Consider the following 26,681-nt stretch of genomic DNA (forward strand, 5'->3'; position numbering starts at 1 on the left):
CAGCACTTGGAGGAGAGGGGTGTTCATTTTTCACTGTGGCACAGGTAAGCTCGAAACCAGGGCAATTATATCTGCATGTGTTCATGCCGATATGCTCAGCTCACCCGCTTTAAAGATACACGAAAGCCACTCCCTTCAAACCACTTTAAAAACAGCCCTTTCAAAAGCTACTCCAGCAGAGTCCTGGGGAAAATTTATTTTTAAAGTTACCACTTCTTACTATACACCACATTGTCTTAAAAAAAAAAAAAGTGTTACAGAAATACAATGGTTTCCTAATACAAAGGGCATGTATTTTTCAAAGTTAATCTATTATGTCCAGATGGCTATTTAAGCCACACCAGAAACCAAAGCCCTCACTTTCAGGGGTGCGGGGAAGCTGGTAAGTTACCCTCCTCTCCGGAGCTTCCGGCAGACATCCCTATGCTCCCAGAGCACCCCCAGTATGATTTTTTGCCTTACTATTTCAAGATTGCAAGGAACTTCCAGGGAATTAAAAATGAGCTGTCAGGGCCTCCTGTGGCATTTAACAGGACACTGGTCACTAAGCCGTCCATGGCCATCCATTCCAGCCAGTGGCTTGGCCATCTATAGCCAGAGGCACAGAGTGTCCTCACCCCAAATTACAAATGCCTCCAGCGCATATATGGGGGCGGAGGAGACCTGCAAACTACGCAAAGCCTAGGTAGGAATGTTCTCACTTCTCCCTGTTAACAGTTTCTTCCTCCTCCCTCCTCCCCACATAACTAACTCCAACCCCAGCATCGTTTAATCTTAGGCTACGTTCTAAGGAATTTGTAAGAATGCCTTGAACAACTCAGATTTTAAATATTCATGATAATATCTTCCACTGAATAATGATACTCAAGTTTTCTGTCCCTTTTCAACTCAATTTTTTTTTTTTTTTTTTTAATTAGAGTGGGGCAGGGGGCTGGGTGGCTCAGTCAGTTAAGCAGCCAACTCTTGATTTCAGCTCAGGTTGTGATCTCAGGGTCCTGGGATGGAGGCCTGGATCAGGCTCCATACTTAGAGTCTGCCTGAGGATTCTCTCTCCTTCTCCCTCCTCCACCTCCTCCTCTTCCTCTGCCCTTCCACAGTGCACAGGTGAGCACCCGTGGGCACTCTCTAAATCTTTAAAAAAATAATAAAATTAGAGTGAGGACTTTTTTATTCTACTTTTTCAGGTAGTACATCCTCACTGTAGTCTATTTATTAGATCCAGAACAGTCTTTAAAAAATTCCCATCACACAATCTTCATACCTAATTTAGATCATAATTATAGTAGCTATAAAATGTCCTTCCTATGGATATAGAATAATTTACTTATCCATCCCCTCGTTAGACAACTCATTTTCCATATTCATTATAAATTACACTTTAAAGAACATCTTTGTGCTTTGTTTTTTAAATTTCAGACATTCCTTGAAAATAGATGTCTAGAGTTAGAATTAGCCCAGGTGTGAGTGATTAGCCAAATGAGCAAATAATTTTAAAGTTATCAGTAACAGACTGCCAGAAGGGTTCACAAGCATTTCAGGGTGAAATCCTGACATTTTACTTTCCCATATTCAAAACCCATTCTTCCTTACAATCCCTTCCTCTCCTGGACTTGCCCCTCCCTTCAGCTTCCTTCCATCTCCTGCAAAACTGGCCCCAACTCCTGGGCTTAGCTGTCTCACCTGGAAGAGGGTCAGGCTTTGTTCTTGTTTGCTTTTGTTTCTGCCCATTTCCACTCCTCCAACTCTGCCACAACACTCCCCCAAAAGTATTCCATTAGCATTGTTTAAATGGATACATGTAGATTACATATATATTTCACCTGCTTTTTAGAATATAAATCCTTCAGTGATTAGAAACATTTAATTATAAAAATGTGGTCTTGGGACCTACTTTCTAATTTCCTTTTTGTAAAATTTTTCTCAAGTTCCAGTCATAGTCACATTGTTTGCACTAGCTTCCAGGTTCATCCATCATAGGGCTTTCAATAATTTCTGCCCTCTATTTCTCTATTCAGAACAAACAAGTTTCCTTCTTTCTTTCCTCTGCCAAAAGTTTGACAACTTTTAAAAAGTTTAAGTCTTTTTTCAGAATCCCATGAACTATTTTTAATTCCATCACACTGAGGTTAGCACAAACACACTAATGGCTCAACTGCTCAGAAATGTGAGATGTATTCAAATGTACGTACACACTGCAAAACACAATATAAAACCACAACCATAAACACATGCAGCCATCAAAACAGAAGTTGCCAATCTAAACCTGACTGGCTGTTTCTAGGTTTTTCTGTTACCTATTTACTACTTCTTTACTTAGGACCAGCACGACCCCATAAGGAATTCACAGCCAATGCCTAAGATTTAAGAACAATCCGTGAGAAACGAGGGAAAGGGAGAGAAAGATTTTCAATTTCACAATCAAAATCACAAAGTTGATAGCCCATCTAGATCTGTGGCTGCAAATTAAGAAGAGATCACCATCATTTAACTTTAGCAACGATTGTGAAGAGTAACATGGGAAGAACTCTACTTATAAGACCATCTCTCCCTCTCTCCATTCCACCTGGACCTCAGTCACTCTGCCACCTGAGGCCAATGCTGCGGCCTCTCAAACTTCCATGTGCCTCGCATCACCTGTGATCTGTGAAAGGCCGACTCTGCTTTGGGGGGGGGGGGGACGGGCAGCACCTGCAATACTGCGTTCTAGCAAGCCTCCAGGAGCCAGTTACTGCTGCGAGCCTGGGGACCACACTTTGAGTAACAAACATACAGATTTCAGCATCTAGGAACTTCATAATCACTGGAGTTATAATAAAAGTTTCCAAAATGCAGCTATAGAGGATTAGCTCCGTTTCTTTTATTAAAGGCAAGCTTCTTAGGAAGAAACAAGGGTCTTTTCTCTGAGAGCATTAACACTGATAGTTTCCGAAATATATCAGAAACTGGTAACGTGGGTTGCCTTGAGGAAGAAAGTGGCCCACTGGAGGAGGCGAGCAGAGAGTTTCACTGAATATTCTTTTGCAGCTTTTAAATGTTAAACCACGGCAGTGATTACCTATTCAGAAAACAAATTGTATTTCAAAATTTAAAGCATTTCATAGGAGATTCTGGAAGCTCAATAAACGTTAACTCAAATTAATCCCTTCCCAGGAAAGTAAGTGGGAGGCCCAGGAGACCACTTACCTTAAATAACTGAGCATTCTTCTTCAAAGAGGGAATATCTCTTAGTTCAACCACCTTCGTGGACCATGCCAATGTTACATTTTTATCATAACAACATTTTTCAACCCAATTACTCTTCTCCAGCTCTGGAAGGACCCCATAGCATACCTTGATTCAAAAAGAGCTATGTGCACCCTAGTAACTCGGGTCCTACTGCTGGGAACAGGGATCAAAGCAGAGAACTTTCTATCACCTCAACCTCTGATCTGTAAATTTGAGAATCGGGCCTATTTGCACTATCATTGTTGTTATGAACATCATGCAAGTTGGTGTTTTAGATCTTTTTAGAAGCTAACTGCAGCTGAAATCAGAAACCAAAGGCAGGAATGGGGGAGAATGTGTGTGACAGTGTGTGCTCCTGGGTGTGTCCTCACAGGAGTGACCCCACCGCTGACCTTTAGAGTAAACATTAACCTGACCCATACTGACCCCGTCCCCCGGCCCCCTCTCAGGCACGGGCTCCACAGCAAACACATTCTTCTGTAACTTGGTCATGACTCAGCTCCAGGACGCTCTGAAAGTGCTCATGGCTTTTGCAACTTCTGAATTGATATTCATCCGTAAACCCTTAAATGCTTGTTTGGGCTCTCATTTTCACTGCATCACCATCCTGTTGATGCTTTCTTCCCCACACCTCTCACTTCCGCCCCCCTCCTTCACCCACAGTGCGGTCACCCTGGTCTGGATCTTCAGCCCCCACTCCAGGGCCCCATCCTGTCGCTTGCAGGTATAGCCTATGCTTAGAACGGAGCAAGGTGAAGGGTCAAAGACAGACAAACCCACATCGTCGCCTGGCCTCAAAGAGCTAGGACAGCAGCCCAGCAGCTGTGTCTGAAGAAGCGGAGTCAGGCATGCTGAGTTCCAGTCTCACGTCTGCTAAATAAGAAGACAAGGCAATGACAGGGAGAGGACCAAGTAACACTGGGGTAGAGTAGGGAGGCTCCAGCAGCACAGGGGATCTCCCTAACTCTCTACAGACCCCTCCCCCGGCAAAACCACAGATACAGCCCAGAACCAGCACGAACTCCCAGCAGCACAGGCGTGGGCCTGGCGGAGCGGATGGCCAGAACCAGGCCCAGCCAAGGACCCAGCCAAGAGGGCTGCGGTTCCAGCAGGAATGTCTGTGCCAAGCAGGAAATGCAAAAAACTCAGAATTATGGGCCAAAAATACCTTGCGAGGGTTGTGGCGAGAATGTCGTTCTGCTCACGTCGGTGCTCTCGCCCAGGGCTTGAGCTTGTGTGGCTGGCTTCTGACCTGCGAGGCGGTGCCCACGCCAGCAACGGGCTGGGCACTGAGAGCCCCCGAGCGGGGCCTGCCGGTTAAAAGGGAGGAGCTACAGCTGCACAGGGCCGCAGAAAGTAGTTACGGCTGCCAAAGGGCCATTCCCCCGACTCCAAACTCGCACGAGCGCCTCCTGCATCACAGCTCGACGAAAAGCAATGGTAACTGGGCAGGCATTGCCTCTAAAGCCAATCTCCTCCCTGCTTAGTGTTCTGCAGCCGCTCTGATGTTCCTTGAACAAATCAGGTAAGTTGTCACCCCAGGACCTTGGTTCCCTCTGCCTAGAAGGCTCTTCCATAGGTACCCTTATGGCTCTTTTGTCTCTCCTCCACTCTTCACTCAAATGCCTCAGTTAGCCTTACAAATCCCCTCCTCCAGCACCTCAGCACTTTTCCCTTTTCCTGCCTTTATTTTTTTAAGTGGGGGGGGGGGGAGAGGGAGAGAGAGAATGTTAAGCAGACCCCAGGTCCGGCACAGAGCCCAGTGTGGGCCTCAGTCCCACAACCCTGAGATCATGACCTGAGCCAAAACCAAGAGTCAGACGCCCAACCGACTGAGCCCCCCAGGCGCCCCTCTTTATTTTTCTTCCAAGCACTTATCACACTGACATTCTGTATGTTTTACCGATGTATTTGTTTATTGTCTCCTTCGCCAGAAGCACATGTGCTGAGAGTCTAGGAAGATGAAAAGAACTTTCAAGAGAGAAAAATGATATTACAAGCAAAAACCACAAATTCCCATTATGCCCTCTTCCTTCTTCTCATTACTCAGCCATTCCTGATTTTAAGATGTAGATTGAGAGACATCCTTTTTCAAGTTCCCCTTCACGTGTTTCTGCTTCCCTGGTCCCCCCTTTCTCCAGACTCCCACAGCACTGTCTATTTATGCAAAACTTCACTCTAAACCAGTAGCACCTGCATCACTGGGTGACTGGAGGAGGAGATGAGTGAGTTCGTGGTTAGAAAAGCTCCAAGACAGTGCTTGGTGCTATTAATTACCCAGTAAATCATCGCCATCGTTATCATTTAGCATATGTATCGTGTCGCATATACTGAGTAAAGTCTTACTTCTACAGCTAGACGATAAGCAAACTGAAGGCAAAGATCTTATTCTATATTTTGAAATCTCCCAGAGTACTTAACCCGGTTTCTAATAACTATTTGTCAGCTGGTTGAAAACGAAGGATTTCCACTTTTAAAGATCTGTTTGAAACCCCTCCGAACCTCTATTTAAACAGTGATTCTAATCCTTTGCCTCTTCCAGGACTGACCTGGTGTGTAAATACAGCAAATCCTTGAAAATGGCATTTATAATAGGAACTTTGCTATTCCATGAATAGCAAAGCCAAAATACTATATGAAAGATCAAACAAATATTGACTCAAAAGAATTTTCCCCAAGGCAACTGTTATAGTCTTATCTTGAATAGAATGTTTGCAGTTAATTAAGTATTGCTGTGGTCTCAGCAAAATCCCAGGCAGACCCTGCCAGACTAAGTTTTATGTTCCCATCATCTTATCACTATTTACAAGTCCCTCTCCCCGCACCCCCTCACCTCTCACTACCGCTAATGCTGCGTGTGGGATTAAATGATAAGTAAGTCATACACCTTTTATCCATGGACAAAAGATAATGGAATTTCAGTGCCAAAGATTCCATTTACCTATCTCACAGCAAATATGCTCTGTCTTTACCCTCCCAGAAATCCATCAGGCTGAATCTATTACTACCTGTTGACTTCTTAGAAATGTATGAAACAGTAGACCCGTGTAGAGATGGGCATTCACTGGTTTCACGGAACATAACTCTCTACACCAAATACTGACGAGAGTTCACCAACCGTGAAACCTGCTAGCGCCCATGAGCCTCAAAATTCACCTCAAACTCAGATTCTTCTGTGCAGGGACTGGGCTGATTGCTAGCTTACACTGGGGTGTCTAAAATGTGGAGGAGGTCATTTATGATGGGGAGAAGCCAACAAAAGTCATTCACAACCTTTCTCCCTTCCCTCCAGCCTTATTTACCAAGTGCTTTACGTGATGACGTCATAGTTCCTCCATGGGATAGGCACCATTCTATGCACTGGAAATACAGAGGAAATAAACCCTACTCATGCCCTCAGGAAAGTGATATTCTAGTCAAAGAGAGAGATCAACAGTAAGTAAAATGTATACAGTTGGCCCTTGAACTACAACAGGTTTGAACTTCTTGGGTCCACTTACATGTGGATTTTTTTCAATACAGTACAGTGCTATAAATGTATTTTCTCTTCCTTATGATTTTCTTGATCTTTTCTCTAGCTTACTTTATTGTAAGAACACAGGATACGATACATGTAACATACAAAATACGTGGGAATCGACTGCTTGTGCTATCAGTAAAGCTTCTGGCCAACAGTAGGCTATTAGTAGTTAAGTTGTAGGGCAGTCAGAAGTTATACATGGATTTTCAGCACAGGGCTTGGGGCTCCTAACCCCCATGTTGTTCAAGAATCAACTGTACCAGGGTGCCTGAGTGGCTCAGCCATTTAGCGGCTGCCTTCGGCTCAGGTCATGATCTCAGGGTCCTGGGATCGAGCCCCACATTAGGTTCCCTGCTCCACAGGAAGCCTGCTTCTCCCTCTCCCACTCCCCCTGCTTGTGTTCCCTCTCTCGCTGTCTCTCTCTGTCAAATAAATAAATAAAATCTTAAAAAAAAAAAAAAAAGAATCAACTGTACTGTGTTAAATATTGATAAGTGCTCAGAAGAGAGAACCCCAAAAATAGGGAAGCAGGATATAAAATGTTACAGGGCCAGAAAGAGGGGTGAAACTACAGAGGGGTAGCCAAGAACATCCTCAGTGAGAAGCTTGTATTTGAGTCTGAAGGGTGTCAGGGAGCCAGCCTTGCAGATAGATGAGGAAGAGCATTCAAGGCAGCATTCAATACAAAGGTCCTGTGGCAGATCACGGCTGGCATGTTGGGGGAACAGCAAGGAAGCCAGTGTGGCTGGAGCCTAACATTCACGGGGACAGATGCAAGAAATAAAATCCAAGAGGAGCAGGGACCGAGATGTACGCTTCCAAAACATATACCTCTTTATCAATCACAGAGATATCAATCACCCATTTACCAAATTTTCATATACTCAAAATGCTGCAGTGGTTATTTTTCAAAAAAATGCTTATCGCTAGATTTTCAAGAGAACAAAAAGAAAAGAAAAAGCCAATGTACAAAAGAAAAGAAAAAGAAGGCCAGCATATTTGCCTGGGGAAAAAAAAAATCCCAGGTTTCCATTAATAAAAATGAAAACTGTCTGTTGCTTCTTGTCTGTAAGCTTCTATGGAACCGGGACCAAGCATCACAATAGAGAACACAGCTTAGCACCACGGGCAACTGGATGAGCAACAATGCTATAAAAGGATGTCACGCTGGTGTAAAAGAATAACATGCAGAATTACAGGAGACAGGAGCATTGAAATTTACCACAGGGACGTTTTTTTAAATGTTGCAATGCCCCAAAAGTCTTTGTAAATTTGAATGCCAAGCCGGCTAATGCAATATCCAGACCACACATCCTTCCTGCCCAACCAGCTTCTCAACATGAGTAAGATGCTATCAGCCAAGATCTGCGACACAGCAGGGTTTGGGGTGGTACCTTACGCTCTGCTATCTTCCAGTTCCACTCAGTGCTAATCAACCAGTGTCATGCATCATGTCAACAGTTTCCAATAAACAAACACCCATACATTCTAAACAGTTCAGTGCAGTGACTCCACTGTTCTTAAGAACACAGAGTCTGTGTCACCAAGGCCACAAGCACGGACTACAGGGCACACTCGGAAGCCTGTGCCACAGAAAACAGCTACTATTAATGACTAGTCACAATCCTTCCCCATCAGGTTCTGCGAGGCCACGCCCACCTCCCCACCCACAAAACGGACAAACTCCTGTTGGAGGGTCATTCCAAGACTATCCTTAGTTAGAAATGACCAGAAAGAAAGAAGTCCGTGGGGCTAGAGTGATCTACATAATAAAGAACTGCCAGGAAAGAAGTGACTGGAACTTCAGAAAGGTACGAGCAGAGAAGCAACAATGAGTGTTGAGGAGAGGTGGTCTGGAACAGCGCAAGTTAGGAGAGAAGCAAGAGAATGTTTCGAGATAGCACTTAGAATTTTTAGAAATATACATTATATCCCTATTAGTGTTCTCTGAAAATGGCAAAGTCTGAAATGTGGAAATACTTGTTTGTGACTTTAGCTTCTGAACTGGCTTCCTCGGAACGGTAAAGTGCATCTAGGACTCTTAGAACAAGTAGACTTGGGGAAAGAGTTTAGTCCGTGGACAGAAAAAATGCAGTGAATTCTTCACTTGACAGAATACATTGTGCACCATCAAGGGCAGTGGTGTATTCCAAAACACGGCATGGCCAAGATGTGACAGGGAAAATCACGGCCACATGTCCCCCGCCCTGCCTCAAACACTGAAGCCAGTTATTCTACAGATGTTAAAAATCGCATGCCAAATTCCTCCCCAACTACCTAAAAAAGCAGCAATATGAACAAAGGTTCATTCTGTCTTGCATTTTTCCACCCTTGGCGGAGAGCCCAAGTAACCAAAACCTGCTTCCTTGCAGTGGTATTCCCCAATCATCTAGAAGCTTCTACCCAGTCGACCTAAGGGGATCTCTTGGGATCATGAATCTAACAAGTCCCTCCTTCCTCCCCCCCCCGCCCAGAAGACAACCTATCAGGCAAGTTGAGAGGAGGGTAGTCACATACCTTTTAAAAGCAAAGATTTTTCTACCCACCAAGAAGTTTCTGATCAAAGAGGATTCATAAATAATATAAAATATGCCCCACCGGTGGGTAGTCCATTAAATTTGTCAAGTGCACAAAGAAGTTAATAAATTCTCCATTCTAACCATAAAATAACTATTTGAGACACTAATGATTATATCAGAATTCTGTTTAAGTTATATAAAATTTTAAAAATTAAGTGGAGAAACAGAACCTATAAGTAGCATGAGAACTAAGGCAGTGACTGGGAAGATCCTCTAAAACCAAAGACTATGAAACACTGCTTAATAACTCTGTGTAAAACCTAGACACCTGCTTGTGTAGGATGCTTTCTGTTCTGTTTTACGTTTTTCCCTATTTTCTTGATTTTCCAAAAGGCTAATATACAATGTCTACAATCAGGGAGAAAAAAAATATAAAGTTTTAAAAACCGATGAGCAGAAAAGACAGAAAAGCTACCTTTCAATTGTAACCAATAAGTGTACTGGAGGGATAAATTGCTCTGTACGTTACACTTTTCCTGTATTTTCTGAAGCTTCTAGAATGAGAATGTAGTCATTTATAATGAAAACCAAATTTTTTAAAAGATTATATTTATTTATTTGAGAGAGAGAGAGAGCACACGCATGAGAGAGCACAAGTGACGGAGAGGGAGAAGCAGGCTGCCCGCTGAGCAGGGAGCCCGATGCGGGACTCGATCCAGGCCCCTGGGACCATGACCTGAGCCGAAGGCAACTGCTTAACCGACTGAGCCACCCAGGCACCCCAAGAAGCAAAATTGAAAAAGACGTTTAAATTATTAAAATGTCAAAGGACTAAAATGTTTACTAAGGGTCAAAATGTATAAATAGAAAATATGATCGGGAAAAAGCTTTCACCACGGAGTAAGCTACCTTTCACAATGCAACAATTTATGTGTTCTCTACCAGTGCTTCTCATACTCGAGCACATTTTCTGCTGAAGTTCTTACACCACCTGGAGGGCGTGTTAAAACCCAGGTGATGTGGCCCGAGAAGGTGCACGTCTAACAGGCTCTCGGGGTACTGATGCTGCCAGTCTGCAGACGCCACTTTGAGCAGCCACGTTTGCAGCAACGGGAAGGGAGTGGAGTCCAGCCTGTGTTCTCCCAGGAAGCATGGCCAGCTCGTTCGAGACGGGCAGAAGAGAAATGAGCTCAGAATTCCACCTCCTTCCAAAGTTCTAAAGCAAAGACCCAGAGTCCTCTCTCTCGTCAACCCTTGGTGATTAAACACTTGCCATGTTCTTTAAAGGGGGCGGTGTCAATGAAATTAAGATAATCATGATTGCAGGACCTAATGAGCTCGCTAGAGAATCCAAGGGAAGCAGCCTTTAGCAGACAGTCTCTGAACACCCTAGAACTCACAAATATACCAAATCCCTTGGTGGTAGTTTTCAACCACATCATTTCCTACAGTGATTTTGTTAGATGCCTAGGAAAAGAAGGCAGTCGTCGAATTCAGAATCGATCACTCACAAGGACACAAAACAAGGCAACGGTGCAGTCCGTGAGCTTACCTAGCGCTTCCCGGTGACACTGAGAACACCGGAGCCCAGGGGAAGGCGTGAACCTGTAAGGGGTCAGAACAGTGCCTGCCCTTTGACTCCCAGCCTCACGCTTGCAGCCTCCTCAGGGCCCATCAGGAGCTACGAGCAGAAACCACGCTCACAAACGCCACAATGCCTCAGGAAGAGACTGCAACGCCGAAGAAATGACTCAGGCCCACACCCAACATTCTCCACCTCGACAGCCCGTCTAAGCGGTAGAGGGTGACGGTGCGGACTCCTTTCACCCTAAGGAAGGCAGTACCTGGCCAAGAGGCCTCCAAGTTCTACGCAGTGAGAACCGCAGCAAGAAACGAACTTAATTAACCATTCAGAAGAGCACGGAGGATTCCCACCAGCCTCCACGTCCCCAGACACCACATTGCCATTTATCCCCCAACGCTGTCATTTCCTGCCCGCGGTGAACTAATTACACACAGTGGGAATTCTGGAGCTGCTGGTTCTAATGTTTATCTGCTGTTAACTTGTTGTGTGACCTCAAAGATATTTCTCTAGTGCCTTTATTTCCTCTGCTATAAAAACAAGATAAGGGAATGACGTGCTTGACAAAGTGCCCTCACAGAATCCTACGGTCCTCGCTACCCTAGAGATGCTCACGGGGGTGGTAATTAACGTGTCTCTTTCACTAAGGCCTTCGGTAAATACGCTGACAGGCTGTGGAAAGTTGTAAAAAGCATGGGATCTCAAAGGAGATTTCCTCTTCTGCTGAAACAGGTTTCAGTGGCAGATGCGACCTATAAAATTATTGATAAAAATAGTATCGAATGCGCGTCTTTGTAAATCACTGTTTCATTCACTGAGATGTATTTTTCCAGAACCATAGCTCTAACAACAGACCATGGCTTCGCAAGTAGAAGAGACACGAGGAAACACCTTATATTTCCATAACCTTAACATCCAGCCCTGAAAAGTTAGTTAAGTAAAATTGGGCTGTACTTCCTCACCGATGAAATAATTTGCTACCGCTGAAATATATGTTTTAGAAGGCTAATTAGTAACATAGTCTGGGCACGTGAGAAAAGCTGGTTACAAAACATTCTGCAGGTAAAACAATCAGTATAATCTGATTTTGTAAATCTACGAGGGCATAAAAATATGCAATAAATGGTAGCTATTATATTTTACACCTATTAGGGCCCCAGTCCTTTTCTTATATATTTATATATATATATATATTTGAGTAACCTATATATTCAAGTTATAACACATATTAAACATTTATGTGTCACAAATTTAACACAAATTTTCCCAGTCTCTTTATATAAGTTTTAAGTTTTCATATATTCAAGTCTATTTGTTTTTTTCTTCACTGGTTGCTTCTTTTGTGGTAAAACCATGAAAACTGTCGTTCCTCTGCAGACCTAATAAATATTTTCTGCTAGTTTTTCTAGAATTTGACTTGCGATACTCAACTCTCTGTGGAGTTTACTTGTAAGATGTGGTATGTTTGGTGGGGTCCAAAGTGATATCCTCTTACGTGCAATTTATTAAATAATCTATTAAATAATTCTTCCTCATTGACTGACTTTGCAAACATTAGCACCCTGGCGTTAGATGTAGTTACGAAGATTCCAGCTCACTTTTTAAACAAAAAGTACAAAAACCTCCAAGTAAAACCTCAAATATATATAGTAGTTTCATAAGAAATCTCAGTAAGAGATAATAAACAAATCAAATGATCAAGCCATTTCACCTTCATTGCAGGCATCGGTCAGCTAAGCAACAGTTGCTGTGTAAAATCAGGTCTTCATTCAGAAGACGGCTTTGAGAATGAATGTGTAGGGCATATAAGTACATGGTGGCTGAGTCACCAACTGCCGTTTGAATTCTCTGCTGATTATTGGGGAGGGGCCACTTCCTGGGTGGCAGGCAGTATTATTCTAACCCCGATACACCTGAATACAATGCTCCTTGGCCTGAAAACACGAAGTTGAAGAATTCATTGCTTAATTTAGTCAAGATTCAGAACTTTCACTTTCACTCAATTGATTCTTCCTCCAGATATGTTAGAAACCTACCATACACAGTATGTTCTATATAAATTTGGACTTGTTTTTTCCATTTCTAATGTCTGCATCTTGCCATGCCCATTAAGAGATAAGCTCCGGGAAAGCAAAGGCTGTGTTTATTGGAGAAGGAAGGAAGGAAGGAAGGAAGGAAGGAAGGAAGGAAGGAAGGGAGGAAGGACTCATTTGCTGAGCCTTGTCCACAACAGACACCCAGGAAAGCCTGCCAACAAATCAACATTTTAGCGGTTCAGCCATAAATGATGGTTAAGGGGGGAAAAATATATATATATATACATATATATATATGTATATATATATATATATCTCATCTCACTAAATGTTTTCATCTGAATTCATCTCTCCTACTAAGTAACATGGACAGATTTTTCCCATCAACTCACACCCTAAAGCACAAGACATGATGATCTTTCTTTTCATTTGCATAACTACGACTCGTCATTATCCAGCCCTATTTTTTTGACTCAACAAAATAGAATTGCACCATTAGGATTTCAGCATGTCTGTTCTTGCAGTGACTATTCTGAATTGTGCCTTTTAGAAGCAATCACTTTAAGAAAAAAAAATGTAACTTCTAAAGTATACACTTGGCTTGGTTTTAGAACCTAAGCTTTTCTGGGTTCATTTGCCTGTTGCTTTTCCACGTAGGGAAGGAATGTTTGAGAGAGGTTCCTCTGGAGCAAAGCAGCTGACGAGAGTCCTCAGCCCTGTAATCTCTGTTTGTAATCCTCTCCACCCATAAATGGACAAGTTCACTAGACACTGTCATCATCACCATCATCAGTGCTACAATTTACTGAGTATTTTATAGATGTCGATCATACTGCTAAATGTTTTACTTGTTATTTCCATTACCAGAAAATCCTAGAATATATCTCCAACCCAGATCTTTAAAAATTGCCCAATATAATATTATACATAAGTGTAATTTTAGAGATCTTGCTTAACTTTTTAATCTAAGAAGTGACTAGATATTAAGAAGTTGGTTATTTAGTTTCATAATATACCTGCATTCTCATCCATAAAACAGAGTAGTCCAACCTACAAGAACATCTTCCTGTCCCTGCTTCTCTCTTTTCGGTTGGGGAAAAATGGATGCATTTGTCATGCAGCAAAAGGAGGCCCAAGAGGAGCGAGAGGGATTATCTTACATGTTGGCAAAGCAACCATATTTGACTCCACCCATCGCTGTCCCCATCCTGCTCCCCAGGAGTCTGGGAGAACAAAGCATTGCCTAGGGGTATCCACTGGAGAGGCAGGCACACCTCACGGGAGGTTCCCAGGGAATAGAAAGCAAATGCCAGGGAGCCCAGGAAAAGATATATGTCCTTCCACAGTATGAAGAGAGATATCTAAAAACACATATAAACAAACACACAGCTTATTCTTGGGTTTAAACAGTAAGTCTTATCATAGCTGATCACATCTGCCACGAACCATATTCGAGAATATCACTGCAGCCTGGGAAGCCTGAGAGAGGCTGCACAGCGTTCCCTTGCTCCTCTCCACCCTTTCTGATGGGCATTATGGGAGAATAGGATTATTCCCATTTCATCCCACTGAGTCTAAAGTCAAAGCCACACCAGTACATTTTCCCCTAAAATGTGCGGTCTCCTCCCAAGACTGAGGAGAAGGAATGCATTTGCAAGGCCTGGAGATGAGCACTGGGACAAGGGCAGGAAGGTCAGCAATTGAAGCCAGGCCCCCGGGGTTCAGATTGGCCCAAGCTGAGTGTTAACTCTGCCCCTCACGGAGCTCCCTCTTGGAAGCTGCCCTTGTAGGAGGCACAGAGCAGCCCGAGGGACCTCGCGCTGCTGGCCCCAGTCCTTCAGCCCTCCCTGAGTGCATGCCCTTCGCCAGGGGCCTTTGCAGCTCCTCCCACGGATGGGGATCAAAGAATCCTTTGCCTCTTCATTTTGGGCTTGGCCTGTGAATGGCTTTGGCTGGAAGGAATCCAGGCAGCAGGAATTCTTGCAGGTTCCCTCTCTCCCCTTCCAGCTCTGCCACGGCCGTGGGAAACGCCGCCCCAGGTAGCTGCTGCCCTCAGCCTGGACCCCACCTGAAGCGGACGAAAACCCAACCTGCACTCCCAGCTGGGTCACGGCTTGCAGCGCGGCGGCTCAGTCCAGCCCAGGGAAGACCGGCTCAGCCCCAGAGCCAACCGCAACCGCAAGAGCCTTAATCAATAACTGCTTTTTCTAAGCCGCTGTGTTCTAGAGTATTTGTTTATATGGCATCGTTATGGCACTAGCTAACTGATGCACGGTCTAAGGCGACTGCTCATGGAAGACGCAAGATGCCCCATCCGAAAAAAATGATAACCGAATTTTAATAAGTGCTACTATGCACCCATTTTTGTAAGAGCTTTGGGTGAATTTACTTATTCATTCCTTACAAGAACCTTATAAGACGAATAGGATTTTTGTCCCTATTTTAAAGATGAGGCAACAGAGACACAAGTTAAGTGACTTACCCACAGCCAGAAGGTGGTGAAGGCAGGACTGAACCCCAGTCCCCTGCATCCAGGGCCCTTGCCTGTAACTGCCACGCTAAACAGCCTTGCAAACCCTCCTGGCCCAAGGTGCCCTAAAAGTTAGCTGTGGCTTCCCATACCCTGGGGTGAAATCCAAACCAACTAGCACACTGGTAGAATATTCCAGGTCCTTCACAACCTGATCCCTGCTTGTCCCATCCAGGCTCCTGCTCTCTCCCCCTCACTCTGCCCTCACAGTCTGTCCCAAGCACACTGAGCCCCTGCACTTCACCAAACTCCCCAGCTCCCTCGCACCTTGGACCCACCACCTCCTGTGCCTGGAATGCCCTCCCCCTCCTTTCTGACCACTCAAGGTCATCCTCTAGGACAGTTCCTCCTGCAGAAACCACTTCCTGTCTCCAGCCAAGGGCATGTGGCTGCTCATCCTGAGTGTTCTCCCAACTTCCAGGACCTTCTCCAAAAAGCACAGACCACTTTGTGCTATTACCATCTGCTTAGCCCTTTCCACACCTGGCCATCAGCGCCTCAAGGGCAAGGCCTAGGTCCTACTCATCTCTGTCACCCCAGTGTGGAACAAGGTGCCTAGTCTCATCATGGAAACTCAATAAAAGCTTGCAAAATTAAAAAGCAGGCAAAAGGAGCAGTGACACGAGGGAGAAATGGATATGGAGACAGGAGGTTTAAATTTTCATTTTTAAATAGCAAGTCTTCATTTCTAATAAACATTAATTAAACTGCTCAACACCCCTGGGTCTCCAGCTATATGTTCTTCAATTAAAATAGTTCTTTCATGACGGCTTCCTCTGCCAAACCTTTCCTCCCAGGCTTATGTGTTCACCAGAGCGTCTTGGGACAAGTAACAAAAGGCACTATATTTGCTTGAAACAGAGGGGAAATTGAAGGCTCACTCCCTCCTGTTCACTCCCGGCAACACAAAAGTACATGTAGTCTGATTTCAAAAGAGATGGAGGAAAGTTTGTGGCAGAGGAAGGCACATTCTCAAGGAGTGAAAGAAGGAGTGAAAGGAAAAGACTCCCAAGATGGGGCACAGATAGGTGACGACTTGACGTGGGGAGAAAAGGCTTATTTAATCTGAACCAGCAAATGGCTCCTGGGAGAGGCCGGCTCTCAGAATCGCAACTTGCTGCTGACAGGTTACATTATTCCTTAGCCTCAGAGGCACCCAGCAAAGGTCCAGGGCTGGGCAACCTGACAGCACCTGTGGAGAGCTGACAAGTGCCACAAGATGAAGGCGACAGCTGCCCTCAAAATCACAGGCCACGTGCATTAGCGGGGCCCTAATCTTGGAGCCACGGGGAATCTCTATCAATAGGAGTGAAATGGTCTGCTCCTGGCATCCGAGGCTGAAACCCTACATGCACAGATCCCTTTCCCACCGCAGCTTCGCTGTCCCTGAAGATTGGTGTTTCTGTTGCTGGTGTCTCTTGAGAAAGGCCAGAGATGCCGCCAGAATAATGGGTGTCTCTTGATCCCGGCCACATGCCCCTAGAACTGGATGTCAGAGTGGCAGATGACTGGAATGCCAGAGCCAGAATCTGATCTTTGAGATCAGGCCATCTAGGAGTTTTCAAACATTTTCTAGGGACCACTTGGTGGTTCAAACAACAGTTTGCAGAAGTATAAATATGAGAGGGGAAACTGAGGCTGCTCCCTTTGGGAAGCAGGGGCCAGGACCCCCAACTGTCGGTGCAGGGACAGCCTATGAGATGGCTCAGTGGAGGTTTGGGAATTTGGGTTGGACATCACAGGTTTAGGCCAAATCTGCATCTTGCGGTATGGAAGCCATGGTTCAGAGGGGTAAGGTGACCTCATCCAAGGTCATGTAGGCTGAAGGCAGAAGGACCAAGAACCGGACTCAGGTCCTGACTGCCAGAACACTCTTTCCTCTACACAATGCCACCCCCCCCCCTTTCTAGAAAGGGCTCTCTACACTCTAACCTCCCCCCTTCCCCATTAGCAAGTCCCAGAGCCACTCCAGAGCTTAAACTAAGGTAAAGAGTAACTTGATGACAATATGTTTTACTGGTGCATTTATCACACACACTAGGGAAAGCTCTGCTATTAACAGCAATCCAGCCCCTCCTCTTCTCCCCACCCCAACTGACCCCCAACATGGACAAATCCTCAGAGGCTTTTCCGTGACCCAGAACCTTCTCAGGATCCACTCCCCCCTTTCCTTTTCTGTTGCATTCTCTCCACACTGACTCCAATGACTGCCTGCTGAGCTGTGATTCTTCAGTCTGCTGGGTTTGTCCCTACACCGTATTTGTGTCTGGTCTTAGAATGCTGCTTGCCACTTTCTAATTTCATTTTAGAAGCCTGCAAGGAGAGAAGCCAACATTTAATCGTAGGGATTGGAAGGGACTGTACAAAGCGCTTATGAGGCACAAATAGAGTGGTTATTTTCCTATTTCCCTTCTGATTGAATTGGCTGCTGTATCATACGCAGTAAACAGTGTGAACCAGAAAGCAGCTCTGCATCCTTATCTCAGCCCCTCACGTAATCAAAAGAAAAAACGCATTGTAATAAAAAAGAAGAAAAGGAAACTAGAACTTCCTATTTGTTTAAAAGTTAATTAAACTTGAAAGGTTTGTGGGGACAATTCATTTTCTTTTGTAGCCTAAGACCATAAGGTTTGCATTCCATTTTACCAGTGGAATGATAAAAAGTAACCTGATGTTATTTTAATTATAATAATAAATAATAAAGCTGGAATAAAAGGTTTCTTTTTAAATAGCAAAGTACAAATGGAAGCATATGTACCATGCAATTCTGACTTGACTTATAAAATAAAAACTGTAAACTTTGTTAAGGTGTGTGCCTATTTCATTGCTTTTGTCAGTACCACTTTCATTCTTTTCTGGAAAGATGACTTCACAGCAAGCATAAAGGTAGGACTTTATATGCATCCTAGTGAATCTCCCGAATTGACAAGATTAAAACGGGATACGCTCTTTACAAAGAAAATTCGAAGTACAATGAAACAGAGCAGGAGGCCTCCTGCAAGCTCTCTGGATAACTCGGACGTGGAGCTGGATAATGTCCCCATCCTTGTCAGTTCCACGTCATAAACACCTACTAGAATGACAATGCCTAGTGGTCTTCACAGCCAAGAGAAAGCAGGACTCCTAGATGAGTCATACTGAAGACAAGTACCGAGGCTGGTGTTATACGACCAGACACAACAAATGGAGCCAAGAAGTGGGCTAAATATGGACTGCCTCCCTAGAGAAAATGTTGGGGGGCGGTGCACAGGTGTGTGTGTGTGTGTGTGTGTGTGTGTGCAATAAAGCATTTCAGAAAAAGAAGAGCTGCCGATGAGAGAGCAGAGCAACTGTTGAATAGGTAAGAGGTCACTCCTATTGAAAAATGTGGAGTTGGATAAAAGGATTTCCAAGCCTCCAGTTCTAAAATTCCTTGATTATGGAGTAAAAAGTGAATGTTCCATCAGCAAACTAAGACCCAAAACCCCAAGGGGGAAACCCACATCCGTTACCCGTTTCCTTCTGACAGGTCACCCTGGATGAGAACCACTTGCAGGAATATTAAACTTCCTGTTTCCTATCTGTCTTCCCCAAGACTTCTCCATGAGCACCCGCCCCCTGAAGACGTGGTGTGTGTTTAAGTCATCTTTGTGACCCCAGCATGGTACCTGACGCATATAATGGACAGCCAAACATACAGAAAGGCAGGATGGAAAAGCTAGCAGGGAAAATTTAAGTTTTATTTTTAAGTAATGAATGCTTATATCCTAGAAAGCATTAATCAAACTCCTTGGCACCTAGCTGTCCCGTAAGTAGATTGTTCAATTAAAATACTTTTTTTCTATTAACTACCAGGCCAAACCTTCAAATGCACGGGAAAAAGGGAATTTTTGTTTGTTCTTTCCCTAGGAGAAACCAATCAGCAACTCCTACTCCATCACTCAGATTCTTAGAGTATAAAAAGCGTCATCAAAAAATATAAATAATTGGCCACCTTGTTAATCGGGAACTTAACATAGGAACAAGGCCAGGATATCTGCTCTCAGCACTTCTAGTCAACATTGTATTTTTGCTCCCAGCCAAGGCAATTAGGCAAGAAAGAGAAATAAAAAGCATCTGTATTGGAAAGAAGTACAACTACCTCTCTTTGCAGATGACATTATCTTCTCTATAGAAAATTCAAAGGAACTCACTAGAACACTATTAGAGCCAGTCACCAAGTTCAGCAAGGTTTCAGGATACGTGATCGAAACACGAGTTTCGGTGCATTTTTATGCACTACCAACCAACAACTTAAAAATGAAATTAAAACAATTGTACCAGAAAAAAATCAAATATTCGGTAATAAATTTAACAAAAGAAATACAAGACTTGAACACTGAAAGTTACCAAACACCACTAAAAGAAATTAAAGAATACCTAAACAACTGGAAAAAATATCCCATGTTCATTATTTAAAAACTTAATATTGTTAAAATGGCAATAATCCGCAAATTGATTTACAGAGTTAATGCAATCCCTATCAAATCCCAGCTGGATTCTGGCAGAAATTAACATACTAATCTTAAAATTCATATGACAATATAGGAACCCAGAATAGGCAAAACAATCCTGAACAAGAACAAAGTTGGAAAACTTATACTTCCCAACAACAAAACTGCTACGAAGCAACAATAATCAAGATTGTGTGCTACTGGCATAAGGACAGACCTAGACCTATATATCAACAGAATATAACTGAGAGTAGAGAAGTAAATTATATATATTTATGGTCAACTGATTTTTGACAAGCTATGACAATGGGGAAAGAATAATCTTTTCAACAAATGGTGCTGGGACAACTGGATAGCTACATGCAAAACAATAAATTTGGATCCCTAACTCACACCATGTATAAAAGAATGAACTCAAAATGGATCAAATATCTAAATGGAAGAGCTAAAACTATAAGACTCTTAGAAGAAAATATAGGTGTAAACCTTTGTAACTTGGGATTAGGCAATGGTTTCTTAGATATGACACCACAAGCACAAGTGAAAAAAGAAAATAAATAAATAGGATGTTATCAAAATTAAAACTTCTGTATTTCAAAGGATACTCTCAAGGGAATGAAAAGACAACCTACAGAATGAGAGAAAATATTTGCACATCATATATCTGATAAGGGTCTAGTACCTAGAATATATAAAGAATTCTTACAACTCTTCAATAAAAAGACAAATAACCTGATTTAAAATTGGCAAAGGATCTGAGTAAATATTTCTCCAAAGAAGATATACAAATGGCCAATAAGCACATGAAAGATGCTTGACATCATAAGTTATTAGGAAAATGCAAATTGGAACCACAAAGAGATACCACTTCCTGAAGAGGGCCATAAGCACAAAGACAGATAATAAAGTGTTGGTGAGGATGCGGAGAAATTGGACCCTTCACAACATTGCTGGTGGGAATATAAATGGTACAGCAGCTTTGAAAACAGTTTGGCAGATCCTCAAAAAATTAAGCAGAATAACCACAATGATCCAGCAAATGCACACCTAGGTATATACCTAAGAGACCTGAAAACCATGTCCACACAAAAACTTGTACGTGATTGTTCACAGAAGCATTACTCACAATAGTCCAAAAAAATGTCAACTACCCAAACCTCCATGAAGTTGAACAGATACACAGAACATGGTCTATCCTTACTATAGAATACTTTTCACCAATAAAGAAGAATGAAGGACTGATTTATGCTATAACCTTAAAAACATTAACCTTAAAATCTTGAAAACATTATGTTAAGTAAAAGAAGCTAGACACAAAAGGTTACATACTGAATGATTCCATTTATATGAAATGTCCAGAATAGGCAAACCCATGGAAACAGAAAGTAAATTAATGGCTGCTGAGGGCCAAGAGAAGAAGGCAACAGGGAATGATTGCTAATAGGTATGAGATTTCTTTGCAAAGTTTTGAAAACATTTTGTATTACATAATGATGATAATTCACAACTTAGTGAATATACTAAAAACCACTGAATTGCATATAAAAGTATACATGTTATGGCCTGTTTATCTCAATTTTACAATAACAATTATGATGAGATACTTGTATACTGCTGGTGAAAATGTTCACTGGTAAAACATCTTGGAAGACAGTTTTGAAAACAGGTATCAAATTTGATACCATAATTCAAATCCTAAGAACGTATCCTCTGTAAATAATTACTAATGTCACTACTTTAGTTATAAAGATATCTGCAATGTAGTTTATAAGATCAGAATATTGGAAATACCCTGAAGGTGCAGACATGGCCCATCACTGCAAACTGAGGGGGTCCCTTTGATCTTGGCAGCACAGGGCCTGGTTCACATGGCCTCCCTTGCTGAGCCAACACCTCTGAGCCCGCTGAGCTGGGAGTGGTGAAGAGACGAGGGCAGCCCCAGGCAAGAATGTACAGACTCCTACTTTTCTTACGCAAAGTTCAGCAGTTGCTCAAGAACAAATACTTCTCAGATTGTTATATGCTTTTGATAGATTACCAAAGTGGCGACAAGGCTATTTCAGCGGTGTCTGGGTGGTTCACTTGGTTAAGCGTCTCACTTCGGCACAGGTCATGATCTCAGGGTCTTGGTATTGAGCTGGGATCGGGCTGCCCGCTCAGCAGGGAGTCTGCTTCTCCCTCTCTCTTTGCCCCTCCCCCAACCCATGTTGAATGAATAAAATCTCTCAAATGAATAAAATCTTTTTTAAAAAAAGGGGAGGGGGGCTGTTTTTGTTCATTTTGTCCAGATTCATAGTTGCTTCATGGGGTCCTCATAAATCCTCCACAAAAGCCAGTCATTCTGCTTCCTAATACAGATTTTAACAAATAATGATCCTAGTACTGGAGGAGGCTGGGGGAAGAGGCACCCTCAAAACTTTAGGTGATAAAACAGATCAGTTCATGTTTCCTGGAGGCAACACAAAAAAATAAATCTGGAGTCTTAAAAATACTACTTAATTATTTTAAGTAACTATGTCACTTCTAGAAATTCTATTCTAAGGCAATAATTGTGGATCTGCTCAGAGATTTAGCTACAAGAATGTACATAACAGAGTTGTTTATAATAGCAAAAAGCTGAGTGCAAGCTGAATGTGCAAGATACAGCCTCATGATGAAGTACACTAGCCATTAAAAATAATGTTGTACAGGAAATATGATGACACGGAAAATGATTATAAAGGTTAAGCTAAAAAAAGAGTTTTAATATAGTGTGAAACGTATTGTTTCATTTTTGTAAATATATATATAGACATACGTGCTTAGAACAAACGAGAATGGTTCAAACAGTGACTATCTCTGTGTGGTGGGAAAGCATTTGATTGGTGGGACAATCTATTATTTTCCACATTTTCTATAATGAACATGTATCACCCTGGTAATAAGAAAAAAGCAAGAGTTACTCTTTTGAAAAAGGTGGAATCATATCATTTAAGACAGGAAATCTCTGTACTTAGAACGTGAAATAAAGTTATCACATAGTTGAGTATTTTTACATTTTGCTCTGGGCTTCCTGGCTGCCAAGGCAAAAAGAGAAATATGAAGAATTATCTAGACCTCTACTGTTTGATTTCTCAGGTCTTCCCAGGAGATAAACTACCATTCCAGCCCTGGATTCTAAGAGACGTGCATAATGTACTGTGTCTTGGTACTACGAACACCTACCCCGTACAGCGGCACAGCAGGCGCGGACTCACAGCCCTCACTTCTGTTCTCCTACTGTTATTGCTTAAGAACTGTAGTCCCCACCCCTTGCTAGAGGATAAGTCACACATGCACATGGTGCCTTTTTCATAATTTTTCACCACAGTAAAATAGTCCCAAATGAATGTTTCCAGGAAGACACCAATGATGCAATATCTGGCTTTTACCCAACATTTTGATGGTGTTGCCATTTCACTCCAAACAAGGACACTCAGAAGATGGTATCATACATGAAGTCAATCTTGAAGAGTGGTAGAGAATACATTTCTTTTTTTTTAATTTAATTTATTTATTTGACATAAAGAGAGCACAAGCAGGGCGGGTAGCAGGCAGAGGGAGAGGGAGAAGCAGGCTCCCCTCTGAGCAAGGAGCCCCATGGGGGGCTCGATCCCCCGACCTTGTGATCATGACCAGAGCTGAAGGCAGATGTTTAACTGACTGAGCCACCCAGGGGCCCCGAGAATGTACATTTCTTAATACTATATCTGTGTAAGAGTCCTCGGAGAAGAGAAAGTAGAGAAAAAGTTAGGTCAGCAGCTATGGACAGTGGCTCTAAAACTTGACGGAAGTCACAAAGTGGCACTGCTAAAGCCACCAGCCCTGAAAGGGCCTCTGGGAAGCTGAACCTTGCTATGCCAAGAAGTAGCTTCCAGAAATAAAAACTACATGGGTCAGAGTCAGAGCCTCTGAAGGCTGAGATGGGGGCTGGGGAGAAGGGGAGCTGTGCCTATTACTTTCTGTGGATGTCAATCCTTGCTATAGAAATAATTTAAATTAGATCTTCTTCTATATCTTACCTGCAGTTTCTCTCAGCCCCTATCGATCCAAGTCACTTCCGGAGACAGCAGAGATTTTGTAGAGCTCGGGAGACTGCTAACATAGCTTACTTCTCCCTCCCAACCCCCCCACCCCAAAACACCTTCCACTCCATGTGTCTGATGCTTCGAGGCCCAAATCAAGTCTTTCCTGACCATCCGTGTGTCCTTCCTTTCCTCCGTGACCTCTAAGAGCACTTACCCACCACAGTACTCACCGACACCCACCTTGCATGTCACATGTCCCCAGTCAGGCTGTAAGCTGTAAAACGTCAGGCATCTCACGGAGCACCTGCCGCAGTGTCTTATGCGTGAGGACTAAGGTGACAAGCTCACCTACATTACCCCGTTTATCTGTTTCCCAGAGTAAATACACGGCTCTCAAGCCCTGTGTTGGTAAGCAGATAAGCTTGATAGCACAACTGTCGGCGAAGCAATAATGCTGAAAGGCCAAAGTTTCTTGACTGGGAATATAGTTTTCTAAATTTATTTCAACAAATTAATTTTGTTGGTCTGATTGCCACAGACAGAAAGAATGAAGTACTCTTCTTGACAACTAAGGAGTTTACAGTCTTTCAGAAAATAAAGACGCACGCATAGCTAATTAGGATAATGTGTTACTGATGTGGAAAAAGTGGGAGGACACAGAACAATTACAAAGCCATCAACAGTGTTCCTCAAGAGATGGCTGCAGTTCACATCCCACTGAATTTGGGCCACATGACCAGAAATAGTGTCTAGAAAAAGACAAGGAACCCTCCCTTCCTCTACTCTGAACAGATCTGCCACCCTGAAGAGCCCTGGTCTCTGAACTCAGCCACCAATTTGCAGAGGACACCACACAGTGCAACCCAACTAGTGCGCGACACTGGCCAGAGCAGGGGGGACGCTGAAACATGGCTGGAGGAAGCAGGGTCACACCAGGCACAGCAAAGCGGGGGTACCAGGACAGCTGTCCTGAAACCTTTGGAGTGAGAGCTTGTCTAGTGAAAGATGGGCTGCAGAAGCATTTTCCAAACTGCAAGAAACAGCCCATTGGTGGGTCATGAAATCAATTTAGAGGTACAAGACTTACAGTAAATGCTGTTTCATAAAATGCCTGTTGTATGAGTGTGTGTGTGTGCGTGCACATGTGAACACGTACCAGGTCATGCAAACAGATTTTTTTCAAAACAGTTTGCAAGGCTGTGAATCAGAAAAATTATTTGGGAGATTATAGAAGGATTTATTTCAATTTGGTAGAAGAAAAACACCTCTAACAAGTAAAACTATCTCACACAGAGGTTTACTGTTTTAAATGGCAGAGAGTTTCCAGCCCCTGCAAGTCTTCAAGCAGAGCCAAAGCTATAGACTGTCATGGAGGAAGCTCATTTAAGTAGAAAGTTAAATGAGAAGAGCTCTGTTTCCTCCGCATTCTATGAGGCGATCAGTCTAGATCACAGGCAATGAACTATCACTGAAGGCACAATTAGGAGAAAATAATTCGATGGAGTCACAAGGGCAAATGTATACAGCCTGAAATTTTATTTGGTCATTTATGCCGGGAAGTGCACCTTTGTGAAAGGAAAAGTTGTAAGGGATACTTAGACCAGAGTTTCAGCCTACATGCACATCAGAATTACCTGGGGACCATTTAAAAGACACCCATGCTTGGATCCCAACATATATCAATTAAACCACTGGGGCCCAAAATTTGTGTTTTGTTTAATGTTCTTCAGACCAGAGTTGAGAACCACTGAATTATAAGTATAAAATGCATAAATGACATTTTATAAAGCACAGAGGAAAGGGAAACAGACCAAGGATTTACATGAAGATCATAAAAAGAGTTAGAAAACATCATAGCAAGGCTTTTAATTTCTGCACAGGGTGTAGACAGCTGAAAAGAGCATCATTCCCCTGCTTACAACGAATAAAAAGCCAGATAAATGGCAAGTCCAGAACCTTCTTGAATCCACTGGAAAGCTAAGGTCACAGGGAAACTAGCCCTAAATCGAAGGAGAACCAAACACCTACAGGAAGAGAGAAGACAGGCACTTGCTTACCTGTGGCACATGCACCTGGACGTTGGCTAATGGGCAGCAGTTAACAAACAACAACAGAATACTGCTGGGAAAGTTGACAGAGCAGGGAGCCAGACCACTCTGAGGCACAGCACAAAAGGAAGACCTACGGCTGACACTGAGACAGACATTAGGAAAAGCCCTCTGGCCAACCAGCCCCAACTCTACACTCCAAGTATCATAAGAGGAATTTGAAGTGTGTAGGGCACTGAGAATAACCATACCAACAACAAACCTCCAATCCAGTTCAAATCCTGACTAGAGTGATCAACTGCCCACACTAAAGGTCTAGCAGAAATAGAAAGGCACTCCCATTTCTAGACATAAATACTATTTATCTGTCTCTCATGTCCTACACAAGATGTCCAGTTCTCAACAAAACATACAGAGCATACAGAAAGCAAGAAAGAAACAACATTGCCAAGAGATGCCAATGAGCTGAACCAAACTCAGATATAACACAGATGTTGAAGCTATCAGATGCTAAATTTTAAATAACCATAATTAATTGTAAAAGACCCTAAAAGAAAGAGTGGACAACATGAAAGATTAAATGTCTAATTTTAACAGAAAGATAGGAACCGTAAGGGAGAATAAAATGAAAAAACTTGAAAGGCTCAACACAGTCACAGAACTGAAGACAGCTTTCAACAGACTTGACACAGTCAAGGAAAGA

The 26,681-nt window shown here is 43.0% G+C and overlaps 1 protein-coding gene across 2 annotated transcripts in view; it reads right to left on the reverse strand.

The window, feature by feature from the left end:
• Positions 1–26,681, reverse strand: part of LYPD6B (LY6/PLAUR domain containing 6B) — a 173,987-nt gene that overhangs the window by 135,022 nt on the left and 12,284 nt on the right. Inside the window, exon 1 of one of the 2 annotated variants that reach the window (XM_008686962.2) lies at positions 4,394–4,882. The exons of the other annotated variant lie outside the window; for it this stretch is intronic. The gene's annotated coding sequence lies outside the window, so the exon portion shown is untranslated. Of the gene's footprint in view, positions 1–4,393; positions 4,883–26,681 lie in introns of those variants that run through there. 2 annotated transcript variants of the gene reach the window in all.

This window comes from Ursus maritimus, unplaced genomic scaffold (genome assembly GCF_017311325.1).
Source record: "Ursus maritimus isolate PB19 unplaced genomic scaffold, ASM1731132v1 scaffold_1, whole genome shotgun sequence".
Taxonomy (NCBI): Eukaryota; Metazoa; Chordata; class Mammalia; order Carnivora; family Ursidae; genus Ursus; species Ursus maritimus.